At 36.5% G+C, this 16,418-nt stretch overlaps 1 long non-coding RNA gene across 1 annotated transcript; it reads left to right on the top strand.

The window, feature by feature from the left end:
* Nucleotides 1-369: 369 nt before the first annotated feature.
* LOC135153573 (uncharacterized) lies at nt 370-2,530 on the top strand. The gene is made up of 2 exons (XR_010293033.1): nt 370-541; nt 1,371-2,530. It is a non-coding gene; the product is annotated as an uncharacterized LOC135153573 (long non-coding RNA).
* Nucleotides 2,531-16,418: the final 13,888 nt, after the last annotated feature.

The following is a 16,418-nucleotide window of genomic DNA, read 5'->3' as shown; positions in this document are numbered from 1 at the left end:
GTTTATAAGGATTTCTTCACACAAGAAATCTAGGAAAGTTCATTCACCTGTCAAGTGCCGACACCAATCAAGTGTGCTAGTCAATGTAAACATATCGGGTTTCATAACAAGATTATGGGAAGACAGTAAGTCATGAAAAATAGACGGTGAACTGGGGGGAATTGAGGTCACTGAATCTATTTTTAGCACTCTCAATTCCCGTAATTGCTGTCTTTGTCCCGTAGCACAAAGAAGAATTGTACAGGAAACCCGCGCATGCGCAGTACGCTCGTTCGATCGCCAGCGTAGTGCGTGACGTCATGTTTCATTCACAAATCTTGAGCTGTGATCTCATTGGGTGTTTTGGCTCTCATTTGCATATTTTCCCATAATACAAAACCTATGTAGTGCGAGAATTTTCTCTGCGAACCACCGATCAACCTCATACTAAACACGACGTATTTCCTTCAAGATTTCGAGTTGAAAATCTCATTTTCTTCATACGGTGTAGCTACATTACCTCGGAAAATCTGATGATATTTTGCGGACTTCTCGTCATTTGGTAAGTCATATTTTTGAAGATATTTACCGTCGAGAAGTGAAAATCGCACGACTGTGTTCGTTGTTTACTGTGTGTCAATGTGTGCAAAGTGTATGTGAGCGACATGTATTGGTACAGAGCGACATACGGAAAACCGTCTACACCGAGGTTTATTTTGTGAACTGTTTTGCGGTGGTGTTTGTGCTTAGTCCGCAATGGTGTATATAAAGCATGGCGTACGTTGTGTTGTGATCGGGCTTCGCTCGGTTGTTCGTGCATGGTTCGTGAATGGCTGTGGAATGTGTGTGAGCTCGGCCATGCGGCCTTGGGGCGTGTATGTAATGAATGGCAGCTGCACCTGTTGTTGTGTATGGCTCTGAAATTGAAGCTCTGCTTGTATTAATGGAATGGCGAATATCATACTCGTAGTATTTTAGGAATATAAGTTTGGGCATTTTATTTGTTGGAACTTTCGCGATACTGATTTAACTTCTAAAACTGGACACTGTTTTTATTTTTTTCGGTAAGGCCAGGGACAGTCAATCGTCAATGGAATTTTTGAGACATGATGATATCAATAATTAGACCCTAAAATACAGGAAATTGAATTGAAAAATAATGCAAATTATAATCACTGAAGTGCAGAAGTGTACCAAATTGATATGGATGGAGATTGATTTTGATTTTGTTTCCTTCAGTATTTGTTTTGCAAAAATCATAAATATTTTCCTGCCCTGTTCTTTTTCTTATCTATTTTCTTTTTAAATCTTTGAATGACCAATTATGACATTAGCAATAAATCAAACTCAAAAGTTAAAACTATGGTCTATTTTCATTGTATAATTTACAGCATATAATCCGAAGATGACTGACTGACACTGCTTGAAAGACTGTTGTTCACAAGACCCAAACGGAGCAAAGGTCGAGAGCTACAAGTTCATATCGCATTTTACAACTGCTCAAGAAGGTGAAGGATTGGGGATCACTAAATCAAGACGATATAAAAACAATTTTATTGTCTTATGAGATAATCTTTCAACTTCATTTTTACTTAAAATTGAATAAGTGAATAATTTAAAAAAGTTATGAATATGATGCTGAGAAGGGTCGAAAAACAGTTTCTGTTAACAATGATGCACTGTAAAATGATATTTATATGTATGGTCATAATATTCTTGTGATTTATTTGTAATTAATTTATGTATTATGTTGTTTCATTGTTAAAATATAATTCAAACAACGTTGTTTAATATGTGAATTGCATAGTAGTTGTTTAAACATTTTAAGTGTTTAACAACTTTATAAACAACAAAGTTTTATAAACTCTAATATTTAATTATCAATAAATAAAGCATGATTGTTTCAGATTTTAAACACTTTATTAAACTGTTTAAACTACTATGGGATTCATGTAGTAAACAGCATTGTTTGAATTATTATCATATGCTCAATAAATTCTTATGCATTAAATTTGCCTTTAATAAGAGTTTCCAGTTCAGTATGAATTATTAAAAACATGGAATTCTGGAAGGACATTCACTTTCACGGAATATAGTAAAACGCTGTTTTAACTAAAAATTATCATGAAAAGAATAATGAAAATCATCAAGATAAATCAAAGCCAAACTGTAAAGTGTAAGCAAACCCTATATCATGATTTCTTTTAATAAAGATTTTAACAATTTGCAACTGCATCAACTTTACTATTTTAATGTCAGTTTATTACACCAGTCACATTTCCCCTATACGGCGGCCGTACGGCAAGTCGAAAACGGCAGTTTAACATTATTTTGTACCAGTGTTGTATACATAGTTTGAAAGAAATGAATAAAACGGCTGTTTTCGACTCGCTGTACGACCGCCGTAGAGCAAATGTGACTACTAAGGACGTCAAATTTTATAGAACATATTTTAATAGAAAACTGGAAAGGATTGATATTAAGTCCAACGAAATTACTTAAAGCCAGATTTATTCTCAAATTGATCAATAAATTTACCCCATACTTTCTACATCTTTTGAAATTGTGATTTAATTTTCTGAATGCGTGTTTGGTTCTGTCAACCATTGTTTTTCATGTCGATGACAGACTCGTACCTCGGTCACATTTGCCGCACGGCTAGTCGAAAACAGTATTTTTATTCATTTTTATATTGTACATAATCTTACATGTACAAATTAAATCTTACATGTATAATGTAGCTGGTACAAAAACAATATTAAAACGACTGTTTCGACTCGCCGTACGGCCGCCGTAGAGCAAATGTGACCGAGGTGTAAGGACCATAGCCCCTCGGTCCGTGAAATCCCAAGATGAATTGTTTGCAGGCCTTCAAATAATTAATGGACATCTGCATTCATTAGACGGGGTCCCAAACTTCTCTGTAATACATTAAATGTTTTTCAATTTCGGATAAAATATAACTTTCATAATTAATAGCTTCCTGTTAAAGTTTATGATTCGTATCCAATTATTTTCTTTTTAATATGAATTAAAAGTATTTACATTCGTATCAGGAGCGGATCCAGGATTTTTCGAAGGGGGGAGGGCACGTTTTCCCCGAGGAAAAAATTGACAAGCAAAACAAAAAAAATAGAAAAGGGTTTCAACCAAAAATAATTAAGGGGATTTTGGTCTTCACTATCGGAGGGGGGGGGGGCGCACGCTTCTGTTTACCACTATTTTTACATTACAAATTTTACTTGTGCCTCTGAATGGTGGGGGGGGGGTGCGCACGGGCCGGCTGTGCCCCCCCCCCCGATCCACCGGTGATTTTTATTGTTCTTTGTTCACCCATGATCACGAATGTTTTAATAATGCATACATAATTTTTAAAATATACGATTATAAATGTCTTGTAAGTAGTTTGACAGGCCTAATTCTTTTTGCATACCACACTTATGGAGCTACTGTTGCTACTCTACATCAGCGTGTAGTGTACGAGAGAGAGAAGGGGGGGGGGGGTAGGAGCTAGGGTCGCAAAGAGCGATCGAGCGAAAGAGGAAGGGGTCCAGAAATGAAGAGGGGATGTTGAGATCATGTGTGTGTGTTGGGGGGGGGGTGTTCGAGGCGAATGTTGTCACTGCTGATCACGATGATGGTTGATAAATCTTCACATCTTAATTTTGGCGATTTGGGAAATGTTTTCTTATACCATGGGTGTGGAGAGGTGAGTGATTCAGTAAATTTCAATAGAAGTTCAGTTTTAAAGTTACAGAAGAGAATTTCACCCTATGACGGGAATTCGGGAAACATCATTTTCAAGCAATACTAATTCGATCACGTGCCATCGGCTTTAGGGCCAAGTGTTCTCGTTCACATTTAAACTTTCATTTCATAAATAGGTACTCTTACAAATTAGGCCGATGCCGTTGTAAAGATATAACTATTTGAAGCGTTATTCAAATATAAAATGACAATTGAAATTGAAAAATAATTCATCGAAATTCCCAACGATATTCAAATAAAAATATCAACTTGTGTAGATCTATAGGGATGAACAGACGAAATACAAGCTTTAACGTTTAGACAAATCAATTAACTTGAAATCCATATCATTCGATGAATTGTTCAATTCCATCATATGCTTCATGGAGTCTAATTGTCATACTGTTGAATATGAATTCTTTTGGGATCTATTGAATCACGTACCCCTCCCGATACAAGGTATATAGGTTTCCCAATCACCACAGATAACATTACATAACCCATGTGGTATCTTATTTACATTGTTAGGTACTGACGACATCTTCATAAATACATTCACAATTATTTCATGAAATGTCACCATTGCCGTGGCTGTGACATGTTAAAGCCTGAAAGCTATTACATAAAATATTTTGTGCACTTTGATATATTATAGAGGTCAGATATTCTTGTCAACTAATATATACATTCCATATTATGCAACGTGTTTCAAAATGTGTAAGAAAATTACATTACCATCAGCATTCAGATTATTAGTCCATGATTAGAGCAGGGAGATCGGAGTCTACCCTTTTTTGGAATTTCTATTTTTTCAGCACATCGAAGTGAGGAAAAAAACACCAAAACAATGACATCACGTTGAGACCCTATACAATATTGGTATTAATGATAACCAATTTTTATTGTAAATTTAGGACTGAGGGTATTGGGAGAGATCGAGAGTATTTCATTTTCCAATAAAATACAAAAGTAGAATATTTTCATGAACATGAAAAGTTAAAAGCTCAATATTTTTATAGAATTGTTCAGTAGAACAATAATACTAGCTGTAATAATGTTGAAAACCTTTCAGTCAATGTTTACATGTGTTTCATCAATCTCAATATATTGACAATGAAAATAAGTTTTTAATACAGAAATATATTTTATATGACTATAGTGAATTTTGAATAATCATTTAGATCGTTGATTAAACCACCTTCCTGAAAACAATCACTTTGATATCTCCTGTAAAATACATTTTAGATAAAAAATATTTTCTGTTAAAATTGATTGCTAAGATTCCTGTCTGAAAAATGATGACACAGCCTAGCTCAAGTAAAAGTGCATAATACAAATATATTGAATACTCATGACATTGTCCAGCAAAAAGAAAATTGTCAAATAGTTAATGAAAAATGATTGAATTATAAACCAACAATTAAGTCAAATAAAATATGAAAATTATAACACACAATCAGGTCACATTCGTTCTCACTCTCGTAGTTGGGGGGGGGGGGGTTGGGCGTCCGGACACTATTTTTTAAGGCTTCTTTTTCGTCTTTGCATTACACTGTAAGTATGAATTCAATGGTTGTACTCATCTTGTTCTCTATAATATTTCCTAATATCTTGTACTAAAAATTGAAGAAACTTCGCTTGTAAATTTTTCTATATGACTTTCTAAAAGTGATCGTCCGGACACACAACCTGTCCAGACATACACAGGGTAGACTCATGCTAGTCTAGAAGCACTCCCACACTCCAGACAAAGTGTCACATGAATTCTCGTGAGCACACAAAAAATACAAAATATATGCTCTTATAGAATGTACTGCCTTTTATAGTTCAAACATCCTACAATTACACCCTTTTTGAACATCAAATGATTCTATTAAAAAACAAAGTTAATTTGTAGGACATTAATATACATGCATGAAGTCTGCGCCGAGCATCTAATCAAAAGGCAGTCTATCAGGAAATTCATTTATCGCGGAGGCAACGCAGAATTCAGTACAGACAAGTATACATGTACATTATATATACGCTGTGCACTGTACTCTATGCAAATACAATTTATGCAAGCGGCCTTCGGCCTTGCGTAACCCGATGAAAACCACATGTTTTGCTTAGACTTCGGACCCTGCCTGCCGAAGTGCCGATATCATCCGAACATGTGCCCGAAATCTACACGCTGGCATCTTTACCCGACAGAGTGTAGTGCTCCGTGAGTCAGCCGATCGCGCGGTGTAAAGATTCTCACACACAGCGCTGGGCGAGGAAGGGAAGAGGGTCGCGCGATCAGCCAATCAGCGTGCAGGGAATCCGTCTACTGTGTGCCTATGGGGAAAGTTCTATGTGCGTAGGGGGAAGTGAAAAAAAAACGTCCCCATAAAGGCATAAACAAGGACAGTCTCAATTTATCAAGACATGATTTGTCTTCGTTTATGAGGATATCCTTGTTTTCTGGGACAATCCCAATTTTTGGACCAGCGCCTCTACTGTGTATGGACCTCATAGGCGACATCAGTAGTATTTTGGGTTAGAAATCTTTGAGCACAGGATATTTCTATATTTATATCAAAAGTACAAGCTATTTTCATTTCTATTCTTTAAATTTTAATTTTAGAGTTTAAATGCTGCCATTTTTAGCAACAACAACAAAATGAAAGAAAATAAGGGAAACTTACATTTTCCTGATTTTCTTGGCAGTTGCTCTTCACTTCTGACTCGCGATCGAAGCTGATATGCAGTTCACGTGATACGCGTTCTCGTCAGGTGATCGGTTGGTTATTCTTTTCGCCAGACGTTGATAATTATATATTTCATAACGCTAGCATTCATCGCAAATTTAGGTGAAAGAGATTGAAGTTAAACAGCGCAAGCTTTAATTTTTTTTTCAAAAATAATGTTTAATTGATTGCACAAGTTTCGCCTCGGACATGTAAGATCATTTGGTCCCATATTGGTGTAACGCGTAACTACGGGGGGGGGGGGTGTCCCTACCACTACCGTCCACAAGCCAGCAATTATCTTTTTTTCTCTCTTTTCTTAACCAAAATACTTCCCCCCCCCCAGAAAAAAAGGAACCAGGGTTGAAGAGAAAGAGAATTATGATAGAGGAACACAAAATACTATATTTTTTTCAGCTTTTACTGTTTTATTCGACTTATAATCAAATATTTAATGGGGCTTAGAACAGTTTCTTTTAAGTCAATTAATAAAAATATTCCTCCTCGGGATTTGAGCTTTCATGAAATATCAATCTTTTTCATGATTACCGAAAATACTTAAAATGTCCAAATTTTTTATCGGTGTATAAAGCTTTAGCTGATGCGTTGCGCCCGCCTTATTTTAATGTTGAGATACAACTTTATGCTTTTAATGAATTCCTAAAAACACTAATTCTCAGATCATTTGTCGCAATCGAATGATTCGATAAGTAAGCTAATGAATGATTATTATGTTTCATGAATTGTTTAAAATGTGTCTCTCTATCAGTTTTGAATATTAAAAAAAATGTCAGCTCGTGCTTTTTGCTCGCAATATTTTGATTAGTAAGAAGTTCTTGTATATGCGAGTTTGATAGATAGATAGATAAATAACTAGAGAGAGGGGGGGGTCCCTCAGCTAACTTGTCCTCGCTTATTCCAAATTTTTTTTATTATGCTCGTGTTGTGAGTGTTTCAAAGTCTTTTTTTTTTTTCACCCTTTTTATTGTCTCGGAGCTTCCCTCTATTTCTTTTAACTATGATGTAGCTCTTTTTACTTGTTTCGATTCTTTTATGTTCTCATTTCATTGAAAACATAATTATTAAACTGACGTAGAAGACTTAACAACGAAATTTTGATATTGTTTTTTCTTGTTTGTTTGGCTTTCTTTTTTCTTCTCCTCAGTCCTTCTTTTTCTTCTTAGTTTCCCTTTCCTTATTTTCTCTTTTATTTCATTTCATGAGGAATCCGCCAACTTATATACAACAACAAACATATTTAGAGGCGGATATCCAGTGAGGGGGCGTGGTGGTGTGCCCCTCTAAAAAAGGAGGAAAATAGGAAGGAAAAAAAGAAGGGAAGGGGGAAAAATAAGAAAGAAAAAAAGACGATGATGGCAATGATGATGATGATGAAAATTATCTTGGTGAAGATTGATGATAGTGGTGGTGATGGTGGCGGTAATGATGATGATGATAATGATGGTGGTAGTGGTGATGAAGATGAGAATGAAGTTGGTGACGATGATGATGATGATGATGACTAGATGTAATTTTGTTATTTTGTCTTTAAAAAAAATTAAGTAGTGCAAAGGCGAATTCATTTAAAGTTTATTATGAAAATAGCAGAAAAAAATAATTTGAAAAATTGGTATGCGTTCGAGGAAAATCCATCCCCCACCAAAAAAAAAAATTAAAAATTAAAGGTGAGATTTTTTTTTTATTATTTGTGACGGCGTAGGTCTATGCGAGCAGCTATGGGATATAATTATGGTAAAAAAGTAAATGAAATGTCAAGAAATACATGATAATGACTTTTATTGTACATTCAGTATATCAATAGATAACTTCATACTCGTTCCAAAAAAGAAAAAAGTGGGTAATTACGGACCATTAAAAATGGGAAATTTTGGCATTTTATATTACATAGAATATAGAGCAACTGCTCGTTTATGACGTCACAAATCAAGCATTCGAAATGATATTAACTCCTATTTTTTTTTAAATAACACCTTCACCGATATTTTGAAATTATTTTTCTTATATTTTCACAATATCAAGGTGAAATTCCCCTTTAATTTACAAAACAGTATCAGCATGATCAGTGTGTAGCGGTAAGTTATTCACCTGATAACTATAGACCTATCTATAATTCATGCAACGCGCAGCGCGTGCGCAATGATTAATAATATATTGCTGTGAATAGAATGAATGTCATTAAAAACATAATCTCACAGATCAAATAATGCCAGCTCGACGCGCAAAATCAGAAGAAAAAAAATATTTTCTGCCCTGATAATTTGATAACCCTAACCTAACCCAATTTCTAAGTATTTTTATCATAAACAGGATAACTATAGACAATTGATTGAAAACTTTATATTCTTTTGCGAAAATGAATATGAAGGACAACTTTTTGATAAAGAAAAGTTTTAGAGCGTTAGAGCTCGATTTATACCTACAACCGCTAAATCCTGTCACTGTCGGTATACATGAAGCAGTCTCTGATTCCATCAGCATAATAATTTTTGCAACAGGTGCCAGTCCAACAAACAGACAGGCATTTGCCCAAACGGACAACATCTCAACCTCTGCTCATTTCTTTTTGCACGGGCACATAAAATCTCGACCTATACCCATCACTTTTCTCACTATTTTCTCCTCCCTTTTATTTTCCATTAATTTTTCTTTCGTTCACTTTTTTTCTGTCCTCTTTTCCCTTCTATTTTTTCTTTCTCGTCTCACCGCTTTTCTTCATCCCCCAGCCCCCGACGCCCGTGCAGATTCGCAAACAATATCAAGAGTATGTCTACTTGGCAAGGGGGGAAATCTCTCCCCAAAGGTAGGGGGACCAGGGGCTGGAAAGTTTGACAAGCAAAAAATAAACAAACAAATAAAAAAAGAAGGTTTATCACCCCCAAAAGAAGGTCATCTTTACCAAAAGAAATTTGACAAGCAAACAAGCAACAACAAAAAAAGGGGGGGGGCACCCCAAAAGTAAGATCGTCTCTTCCAAAATACATGTTTTATTTTGATTTTGAATGAAAAGACCAAAAATAGTAGGGGGACATTTCATAATGTGCCCCCCTACTATTTTGGGTGAGGGGGACATGTCCCCCTGGGATTTGCGCCCATGTGGGTGGGGGTGTTGCGTCTCCCTATCGGAATCATTATGGAAGAGTGTAAATACTCGCTGTGATTTCGATCTCATACCTATTAAAAAAAAATAGAACAGCTACGCCTTGAACACAGGCCAAAATGCCTAACGATTTCTCCGCGGCATTAACAACTCTCGTAAGGGGTGCTCCATTTATAAATAAAGTTGCATGTGTAGCTGTCTACCGCGACAGGGCTAGTCGCAGAATTGTAGCCAGAAGCGTAGGAAATTGCCAGTAAATTCAAGAAAAGAACCGGTGAGTACCGATTTAACAGTACTAATTTATTTAGTAACATCTATTGAATTTTAAGAATATTTATTTTTTAGTAAAACAAAGCTTAGTTCTAAGCTAGGGCGGCCCAAATGCGCGTGAGTGGAGTCCCAGTTTCTTAACACGGGTAAGTTTTGCGGTGTCGCCTAGAGTGGGTAAAACCTAGTTCCCTCTTGATTGCTGCAGGCTCCCACTCGTCATCCCCGACCATTTGCCATACAGCAAAAGGTAGGGGATGGGACTAGAGTAGAGGTATGTGAGGCGTACTCATACTAGTGAGTCATAGACAAAATTTGTTATAAAAATGTAAAAGTAAGAGAGTTTGACTTACCAGTCTTTCCCCCCGAACCAAACGTTGATCTTCCTTCCGTTGTTGCTGTAATTTTTCTTGGAATCAACGATATATTGTCATTTATTTGAAGACTCTTCGGGAAATCGTCGGAATGTATGATGAAATTTGTCATGATCCTCAGCAGCGCATAGATTTCTATGTAGAGGATGTAACGCGCCCTCTTGTGCTCAATTAAAGAAAGCTAACGGAAGCGACCACACCACTGACCTCTACAGAGCTGTATAAAAATGTTTCTCACCACAGATGCCTGTTTCCGGTGATGCTTCTATTTCGGATCTCCGAGATCCAGTGATAGTTGTCTCTTTCTCCCCTGACACAATATTTTTTTTAATTATTTGATACACAAGAATAATTGTTGTAGCGCCATCAGCTTAGTTTATTCTATAAGGAACTGTATCTTGTCGTATGGTGAAAGGAAATATGATGCCTTTTTTTTTGGGGGGGGGGTTATTGCTTCTTCTCTCGATCCCCAATCTCTCTCTCTTTGTTGAGTATTATCATGGTAAGGGTTAATTATTAATATTATTTTGGTTTTCTATTATTTTTCATATTGTTGAATATTCATTTTCATCATCATATCACTTTTGTAAGCCCACATTTTGTACCGTCCTGGAATTAATATGGGTAAAGGGTGAAATGTGAAAAGAATGAAAGGGGCAAGGAACTCAAGACAAAGTGATAAAACAGAACATAATTACGTTCCAATTTTTTTTAATGAGTTAATTTCTTTTATTTATCCAGGATGGGGAGCACATCAGGCTCGTGCCCACCCCCTCGAAAGCCATAGAACAGATTTATTTTGCATCCATTTTGTTTGATAATTTGTATAAATTGTTAATTTCATTTGATTGTAATCCTTTATGTTTGGATTTGAAATCGATTCTCGCTACCCCAAATAGCGATTTCGCCGAGATCCGGGAAAAATCCCTGCAACGCGCATTGCATTATGGGATAGCTTTTCGGTATTACAACTTCCTGTTCGGAAGTCCAATGCACTGTTTTGCCATTCAGATCAACAGTGCCGTCATCCACAACACTATGTCGCTTTCGCTCGGAAAGTTCGTGATCACAACACTCTCTTTCACGATAGTTTAACGGCCTTTTCTGCTAAAGTCACTAATTCTGCCCGACGCTTTCCATTGCACGGTATTCCTCTGTCAGTTCAGATTTTTTTAAGTTCCGAAACTGATTTTTTTATCCATTTTGTGGTCGACGAAAAATTGAACGGAATGAATGCTGTAGTGTATATATTTAGCGTCTAGTCGAATACGATCGTGATGTCAGGCCGGTCGCTAAATGCAAAATTTTAAGATATTCATTTTTTGTTTAATTTTTTATAACCAAATAAAAACATCAATAAAAATTATTATCACATGAAATATATTTTTTATTTTTATTTATAATTCAAATGGAATCAAAACTGACCAAATTAAATAAAAAGTATTATAATCTGTACATATTACGCTGATTGGCATCGATTTCAGCGTGGTGGAAAACTCAGTATCGCGAACCTCGCGCGAGCATGACTCTGAACCGGAAGTGGTGATGACGACCCGACGGAGTGAAAATTATCTCGTCTCGCGCATTATGAGATTTTTGTTCCTATTTGGGGTAGTGAGAATTAAATTAACTTAAAACTTTCCCGCCCTCCCCCTTGAAAATTTTGATCTGCCCCTAAATAGGCCTTTGTGGTAAGAGATTTTTTATTTTATTTATTTTTTTAATGAAAATCCTTTAGGTTTGGATTTCAAATCAATGAAAACAAACTTGAAACTTCATACTGTATAGCGAGGAGCTGTTATCATGATTATGAAATTATTCGTTACATAAATCTCCTTCAGGGGGGGGGGGGGGGGCTTGTTATTTTTTTCTGTAAAAGAAACCACCCCCTCCCCCTTTGGAAAATCCTGTATTCTCCCCTGATTAGACCCACAGTTAAGTTCGTTATTCCGAACTTCTCTTATTTTAATAATTCGGAAATTAATGCCTAACTTTGTAAAAAATATTTCACCGCCCCCTGGCTACATGCCTGCCAGATGAAGAGGCGAGCGAGCAAAACTTTTGTCACTTTTATTACAAATATCAATTTTGTGATAGATTTTGACATAACATTCAGGATGATTCCCGCATGCATTTTTCTTTCCTTCCGCTTTTTTATGTGTTGTATTTGGCCTTTTATTTCTCTTCCCCTTCCCTTTCTCTCTCTTTCTTTCTTTCTGTCTGTTTTTCTTTCTTCCTTTTCTCTTATCTCGTTTTTTTCCGGTGAAATCCACTAGGGGGAGGGCCAGCCTGCCCCCGCCGGTTAATGCCTCTGAGTGGATGTAAGCTATACTCATGATCTTAATCTTCATTATGATTCCGACTAGGAGCGCATCCACAATTTTCAAAAGTAGGGGAGGGGGTGAATTTTCTCAAGTAAAATTTGACATCCCCCCAAAAAGGTTGTCACTAAAAAAACCAGTCTCGCGTAAAGTTTGACAAGCCAAAAAAAAAAGATGGTCATTCAAAATGAAAGTCATTTTGTCTGCATAATATTTGGCAAGCCCCCCCAAAAAGTTAAGAAAAAGGAAAGTCATTTTGTCCGCGTAATATTTTGCAAGCCCCCCCCCCAAAAAAAAAAGGTTATTAAAAAAAAGGAAGGTCATTTTGTCCTGCTTTTTTATGCGTGAAATTTGACAACAAGTAAAAAAAAGATGGTCACTAAATATGAAGTTCATTTTGTCCATGTAATATTTGGCAAGCCCCCCCCCCTAAACGATTTTAACTAAAAATGATCGATGGGCAATTTTTTTCCAGTAAAATTTGTCAAATGAAAAAAATTGTCACTAAAAAGTGAAGGTCATTTTGTCCCACGGAAAATCATTTGGCAAGCCCCCCCCCCAATAAAAAAAAAAAATTAATAAAGGTTTTAACTAATAATGGTCGAAGGTCATTTTGTCTCACGTAAAATTTGACAAATTAAAAAAAAAAGGTTGTCACTAAAAAAGGTCATTTTGTCCACCGTTATATTTGGCAAGCCCCCACCCCCCCCCCCCCATAAAAAGTTTGTCACTAAAAGTGATGTATATATCGAAAGTCATATTGTTCCCCGTAAAATTTGACAAGCAAAAAAAAGGCCAAAAAAGAGAAAAGAATATGAACAACATATTTACATTCAAAATGTTGACTATAAATCTCAAAAGGGGGAACGGGCCAGAAATGCTCACCCCCCCCCCCCCGGATCCGCCACTGATTACAATCTATAATTACTTTTCTCTGCACTACTGATGCTTTAAAATCAAGATACTGAAAATTGATATGCTTAATATAGATTATGAACGTCTGACAAAAAGATAACCAACCGATCACCTGACCGATCAGCTGACCAGTATGCGTATCACTTCACTTTGGAGTTGATCAGTCGTCGCTGCTGTGTGGAACGCTCACCAACATTGATCTATTTTAATTTCAAATATTATTAATAACATATTCTATTGTTCCAACCTCATGAAAGTTATATCTTATGCATCCAACTTGTATTAAGGTGTACATTTACCAAAGTCCTGGGTTGGAAATCAAAACAGCATTGTCCAACCCATAATTTGGGTAATGTCGCCTATGAGGTCCATACATGTTAATGTTTGGACCTCATTGGTACTAGGAGTGGTTTGGTTAGTGGTTCGGCAATGAAATTATGAATGACCAATTAAAAAGTACTCTATGACTATGCCAGCGCCAAGCCCACATGCAATCGTAAGACGTAACGGAGGTCTGTAAAAATAACAAATTTTGATTTTAAAAAGAGTGGTTAGACCTAGCCTTGAGGACTCCATGTCTGATATTTTTTAATATTTTGACATATACTTCTTCGGACATGGAGCCTTGACACTCTTTCCATAGACGCTGCAGCGAGACCTACACACCCGGATGGATTTCCCTAGGAAATCCATAGAGGGTGAAATCGGTTTGTAGGGGTGAATTTTGTGTATCTATGAACCTTCATGCGCCTAATGCGTATAAAGGGATAAAAATTATTTCACTATAAATGGTAAAAATGAGTCGTTTCTTACCAGACCGATCTCCAGTGGCGTAACAGGCGGGGTATGGGGCAAGTTGCCCCCCCTGGCAGATTTCACCGGGAAAATAAAAGAAAAACAGGAAAAAGAAAAAAGGGAGGGAGAAAGAAAGGGGAAAAGGAAAGAGGAAAAGGAAAGGGAAAAGTGAAAAGAAAACGAAGAAAATTCTTTTTTTAATGGAAAAGGAAGGAAAGCGGGAAAATGTACGAAAGAAGAACATTTGAGAAAGAACAATTTATTCCGAAATAGGCCTATGTAATGCAATAGCACGGTGGGAAATAAATTAAAAGATGACAGAATGGCAAACAATAGCAGGAAACGAAGGTAGAATGTAATTAGTCAAAAGCTAAATTGGAAAACAAAGAAAAGGGACAAAATACGACCGGGCTACCGATGATTGACATTAAAGAGCGGGAAGAAAGGTGGACTGCATACAATATTGTGCTATAAGCTTGCTAAATTTTATGCAAATAAGCTACCGGGACTTTGCCCCAGACCCCACGCAGTAGGGGCTCTTCATTTATAACCTTCAAATGGCTCTATAACGCCCCCCCCCCCCATTCAATCACTGGCATACAGGCGCAAGGGGGGGTCTTGGTTCCACGCTCAAGAGGAAATAAAAGAAATTATAGGAGACAATGTATTATGAAATGAATGGAAACAATGAAATATGTTATTTGCTGAATATAATGGAAAAATCTATCACATAAATTAGAATTTAATTTCAATAGGCAATTTTTTTCCAGCTCGTTTTGCACGCTGGCGACTTTCTACAAATTTTTCCCACATTGCTATGTTTTGCCCCTCAAAATATTTGGTTCATTACGCAACTGGAATGAATAAATGTGTTGTGTAAAAGCTATATTCTGTATATGCCTGCAATTTGATTAAAATAGCGGCACTCTGCGAGGTTTAAACGGCTTTGATATCAAGAAGTTCCGGGGGCTCCGCCCCGGACCCCAACCGCACAGCATTGCGTATGGAAGGGTTGGGCCATGGCCCTAAAAGTTCTACAAAAAGAACACAAAAAAGGAGGAAAGAAAAAAAAAGGAAAAGTGTAGAATATGATTTTATTTACTGAATATAATGGCCAAAAATAGCTCACAGTTAGATTCTCATGAAAAGGTGATTTTTTTTCTCGCTCGCTTCGATCGCTCGGGACTTATATAAAGCAGCTTTTTAGCATATGTGCAATAATGTGCCCCTCGTTTTTTTTTTTTTTTTTTTTTACTCTTCACGCTACTGCCGCAAAGAATCCTGTTCACAGTGGCGTACAGACGACAAAAAGGGAATCTAAAGAGAGAAGAGTGAAATAGATTATTCTCTGGATATCATGTCGAAATCTATCACAAAATTGGATTTTTGTATTACAAAGGTCAAAATTTTTGCTCGCTCGCTCGCAACTTTTTTTTTTAATTCTGCCCGACACGCAATATCTGGCCATCTCAAAATAGTCGTCTCACTACACCATTACGCCTGTTCATACCATGATATGAAAGGGAAATTTTTGGCTCTTGCCCCCCCCCCCCCCCTGGCCACCGACCCCTGTTACGCCGCTGCCGATCTCGTGTAGATCCCTCGATCCATTTGTCAACAAAGCAAATACAATAGACCTGACCCTTGAACCGCTTCGTTATGACATACATCCGATTAGCGATGCCATTTTGAACAACAATTTATAGATAAAAAATATTATTTCACAAATACTAAAATTTAATACGTGATTATAAATAATTAGTATAATACTACTAATTATTATATCATCTTATACAGCATGCAGATTCTATATGGTTCCTTAGAACTTCTATTTATTTTCTCTTTTTTAACAAAAATAAAAGTCCTCCTTACTTTCATTTTCAAATTGAATAAAATTACCAAGAGAAAAAAAAAACAATGAAAATGAGAGAATGAGAATAATTTTTTTTCTTCAAAGAACAGGGTATTTTTTAAAGAATTATTTCATCTAGATATGATTATGATTGATTAAACACCTTAATATACGAGCAGTCTCAGCTACTGTATTTAGGAAACCCCCCCCCCCCTATGTTTTTCTGGGCTTCCTATTGATTAGAGGGGCTCCCGCTTGTAAGTAATGGTGATTCTGATTGGTTTTTCTGTGTAAAGATGGGCGGGGATGTACAGAGATATGAAAGAGAGAACCCAGTGT

This window comes from Lytechinus pictus, chromosome 3 (genome assembly GCF_037042905.1).
Source record: "Lytechinus pictus isolate F3 Inbred chromosome 3, Lp3.0, whole genome shotgun sequence".
Lineage (NCBI taxonomy): Eukaryota > Metazoa > Echinodermata > Echinoidea > Temnopleuroida > Toxopneustidae > Lytechinus > Lytechinus pictus.
Note: the sequence above shows the minus strand (reverse complement) of the source record. Positions and strands in the feature narration are given on the sequence as shown.